The sequence below is a fragment of the Rhinopithecus bieti genome, unplaced genomic scaffold (genome assembly GCF_001698545.2).
Source record: "Rhinopithecus bieti isolate Rb0 unplaced genomic scaffold, ASM169854v2 scaffold_14229, whole genome shotgun sequence".
Taxonomy (NCBI): Eukaryota; Metazoa; Chordata; class Mammalia; order Primates; family Cercopithecidae; genus Rhinopithecus; species Rhinopithecus bieti.
In genome coordinates, this window is record NW_016807978.1 from 492802 (window position 1) to 497593 (window position 4792).

General features: G+C 41.4%; 1 pseudogene; it reads left to right on the top strand.

Moving 5' to 3' along the window:
- Positions 1-2420, top strand: part of LOC108537190 (BUB3-interacting and GLEBS motif-containing protein ZNF207-like) — a 30280-nt pseudogene extending 27860 nt beyond the window's left edge.
- The last annotated feature ends 2372 nt before the right edge of the window (positions 2421-4792 follow it).

Here is a 4792-nt window from a genome sequence, read left to right on the forward strand (position 1 = left end):
AATACATAATTATATAATTTAATCTTTATATTTATATACAATCAGTTATATATAAAATATATAATATATAAATATAGGCCAGACGTGGTGGCTCACAACTGTAATCCCAGAACTTTATGGGGCCGAGGCAGGTGGATCACAAGGTCAGGATTTCGAGACCAGCCTGGCCGACATGGTGAAACCCTGTCTCTACTAAAAATACAAAAATTAGCTGAGCATGGTGGCATGTGTCTGTGGTCCCAGCTACTCAGAAGGCTGAGGTAGGAGAAGTGCTGAACCTAGGAGACGGAGGTTGCAGTGAGCCGAAATCAGGTCACTGTACTCCAGCCTGTGCAACTGAGCAAGACTCCATCTCAAATAAATAGTATATTTATAATATACTTACAATACTTATAAACACTCATAAATATACTTGTAAGTATATATTTATAATGTAGCATTTTGTGTCTGCTTCCTGTGGGACGCAGTGGTAACCATTTGGTTGGGAACGTGAGTGATTTTTTGCCTTGTTTCTCCTGCTGCTTTTCTCCTCCCTTTTACTTTGTTGATAGAGCGCAGTTATGGGGCAAGAAGCAGCAGCTGAAGCTGCCGTGCTAAGGGAGGAGACCCCCCCTCATATCATGCTGTGCCCAATTTCTGCCTCCAAAGAAAGAAGAAGTAAAATTAAAAGGCAAAATGAAATCCACAGGCAGACAGCCCAGCGCCACACCCTGGGCCTTGTAGTTAAAGGTTGACCCCTGACCTAATCGGTTATGTTATCTGTAGATTACAGACATTGTATAGAAATGCACTGTGAAAATCCCTATCTTGTTTTGTTCTGATCTAATTACCGGTGCATGCAGCCCCAGTCACGTACCCCCTGCTTGCTCAATCAATCACGACCCTCTCACACACACCCCCTTAGAGTTGTGAGCCCTTAAAAGGGACAGGAATTGCTCACTTCCGGGGGGGGGGGCAGGTGGGTATGCTCGGCTCTTGAGACAGGAGTCTTGCTGATGCACGCCCCCGGCCGAATAAACCCCTTCCTTCTTTAACTCGGTGTCTGAGGAGTTTTGTCTGCGGCTCGTCCTGCTACAGTGCTAGTATTGTAATAGAGACTTTGATGATGAGAAGACCCTTATACAGCACCAAAAAGCAAAGCATTTTAAATGTCATATGTGTCGCAAGAAATTGTATCCAGGACCTGGCTTAGCTATTAATTGCATGCAGGTGCATAAAGAAATGATAAATGCCGTACCAAATGCAATACCTGGGATAACAGACATAGAATTGGAAATATATGGTATGGAAGGTATTCCAGAAAAAGGCATGGATGAAAGACGATGACTTCTTGAAGAGAAAACATAAGAAAGCCAAAAAAAGAAGGAACAAGATGATTCTGATGAATATGATGATGACGACTCTGCAGCCTCAACTTCGTTTCAACCACAACCTGTTCAACTTCAACAAGTTATATTCCTGCAGTGGCACAGCCAGGACTGTTGCCAGTAACAGGAGCACCAAGAATGCCTCCAGGCATAACTCCATTAATGCCAGGTGTTCCTCCTCTGATTCCAGAAATGCCACCAGTTATGCCAGGCATGCCACCTGGATTGCATCATCAAAGAAAATGCACCCAGTAATTTTTCGGTGAAAACATAATGATGCCAATGGGTGGAATATACCACCTGGACCAGGAATACCACCTCTGATGCCTGGAATGTCACCAGGTGTCCCCTCCATACCCCCAACCCCATTCCACGTCCTAGAGTTCCTCCAGTGACCCAAGCACAGGCTGGGTCTTAACAGACCACCTGCACCAACAGCAACTGTACCTGCACCATAGCCTCCAGTTACTAAGCCTCTTTTCCCCAGTGCTGGACAGGCTCAGGCAGCTGTCCAAGGACCTGTTGGTACAGATTTCAAACCCTTAAATAGTACCCCTGAAACAACTACAGCACCCCAAAGCCTACATTCCCTGCTTATACACAATCTACAGATTCAACCACTGGTACAACAAATAGTACTGCAGCTAAACCAGCAGCTTCAGTAACAAGTAAGCCTGCTACACTTACAACAACCAGTGCAACCAGTAAGTTGATCCATCCAGATGAGGGTATATATCTGGAAGAGAGAAGGGCACAGTTACCCAGATAGCAACGTAATCTTCCTCCGCAAGGAGAGGCCCCCATCAGCAATCCACCAGTTGGACCAATTGGAGATATGATGCCACCATAGCCAGGCATCCCACAGCAACAGTGAGAGCCCCAATGCCACCTCGTGGTCAGTATGCTGGTCATCATCCAGGCATGCCAGGATACCTTCCTGGTGCTATCCCCCCATATGGGCAGGGACCGCCAATGGTGCCCCCTTTCCAGGGTGGGCTTCCTCGACCTCCAAAGGGAATGAGACCTGTAATCCTGCAAGGTGGCGGTTACTGATCTTACCTCATCCTGTCTAATAGGTTTGGAAATTAAACCTTTTCTCAACTTGCGCTGTTTATATAGCTGATTTTCCATCAATAAGGCTTCATTGTGACTTTAACAAATGTTATCTTCCCACATACCAGGAACTATTGGACATTGATTTTACATGGGAAAAAATATTTGGAAAAATAACGCAGGAGCTTTTCCTGAAGTTGTAATTTATACTGTATGGCTTCTTTTTCATGTTTCATCTGGGTTTGTAGAAGTGAAGTACAGTAAATTTGGTTCATTAAATTGTGAAGGTGCTGGAATTCCATGAACATATCACTTCAATAAAGGCAAGTTCTGTAAGCTTACATTGCTCTTTTGTAAAGTTATGCCTTCACAGCAATTCCGATGCTGTTGGACTTCATGTCCCCAGTCTAGCTTGGTGAGGGGCATAACTGTTTCCAAGTACTTGTACATTGAAAGTCTAAATGTATAACAATATTTACTGTATTTAGAGTTCCTCATGTTGCAGGGTTTAAGAAATCTGACACACCAATGTCATCTGACTTTTCTGTACCGGTAAACTTCATTGCAATAAAATGAGAGAAAAATTTATGCCTTTTTATGCATAACCCAGCTGTGGACCACGGCCTAAAAGGTTTGTACAGATGCATGCCACAGTAGATTCATAGTTACCAATGCAAAATATATATATATAAAATACAAGTATGTTATATATAATAATCTATAGAGGCATTACATATAATTAAAGACATTTTATAATCATATATATATACACATATAATTGATTCTGTCTCTCTGGAGAACCCTCACTAAAACAGATTCTGGTTTACCCCTAAAATCAACAACAATCATGCGTTCCTAACAAACACAGGAAAAAGAAAAAGAAAAAAGTAAAAGTAGAGGGAGAAGAGAGGGCAAGACAGACAGGAAAGGAATGGTTGAAAGTCATCAAAATCTGTTTCAGGTGACCCTCTCTGTAAGGCTTTCAAGAGCTCTGTTCTCCTTGATCATAGAAGTAATAATATGGGACAGAAATAAATTATTTATGGTCCTGACAGAGTGTAGACAGAATGCATCTCTAGATTCTCCTGGACACAAAGAATTACCTGACAGTGGACGAGAGTAATACGGCCAGATAAAAGATTCCCTAATGAGACATATTTGTTTAATCAGTTGCTTCAACAGTTTTTTTGCTTCTGTTTTTGTTTTTTTGAGACTGAGTCTTTCTCGGTCGCCCAGGCTGGAGTGCAGTGGCACGATCTCAGCTCACTGCAACCTCCGCCTCCCCGGTTCAAACAATTCTGCTACCTCAGCCTTCTGAGTACCTGGGATTACAAGCACCTGCCACCAAGCCCAGCTAATTATTGTATTTTTTTTTTAATAGAGATGGGGTTTCACCCTGTTGACCAGGCTAGTCTTGAACTCCTGACCTCAGGTGATCCACCCGCCTTCAGGCGGCCACCACGCCCGGCCGCTTCAACTGTTGATTTACCTCCAAACTATTGGTTTGGAGGAGACAACCATTATTTATCATATAAAGTCTGTTACAGGTTTATCAAAAAATGAATGTTATGAAAATGAAATAGAAATCTGGGGGAGAAGGGAACTGGAAAGTAATTTGTCCACATGTTAATAGAGCTGCATGTGTGTAAACCCCTCTGGATGAGAGCTGAGCACAGTACTGCAGCTAGAGGTATCATGGGGATGGGAAGGGTAGTGAGGGGCTCTTTCATACATTATCTTTGAGTCTTTTATTACAAGATGTTTGTATACAACATGGGTCTAAAATATTTAAGAAACAGATTGTTTTTAAGATTTTATCAGCCCAAAAGCCATTTTAATGAATTTTATTGTTTAAATAGAAAAAAAAAAAAAACACCTTCAGTTCTGTGGATAAAATATTAAGGAAAATACAGTAAAATAGCATAAAGTAAAATTTAATAAGAAATGTGGATTTGGGGAAGGTTGACTTAAAAATTGATTCTCTTAAACATTTTAAAGCTCGGGCTAAGAAGAAAATAGAATTCTTAGTTCTCGGATCAATACAGCTTCTGTACAACTTCTAATATTATTAGAAGGAATGACCTAAATGCTTAAACTTTTCCTCAAGGATTTGAGGAACTTTCTCTATTGTTTTAAAAAAAAAAAAAAAAGTCCTATTTTTAATTTACCAATCTGACTAAAAATGGAGACCCATATTAAATCAAATAGGGATTACTTACAATTTTTTAAAACTAGTTTTTCATGAGTTTTAATATCCTTGACATTGGCCAGGGACAGGATCACACCTGTTAATCCCAACACTTTTGGGAGGCCAAGGCGGGTGGATCACAAGGTCAAGAAGTCACGAGCATGCTCGCCAATATGGTGAAACC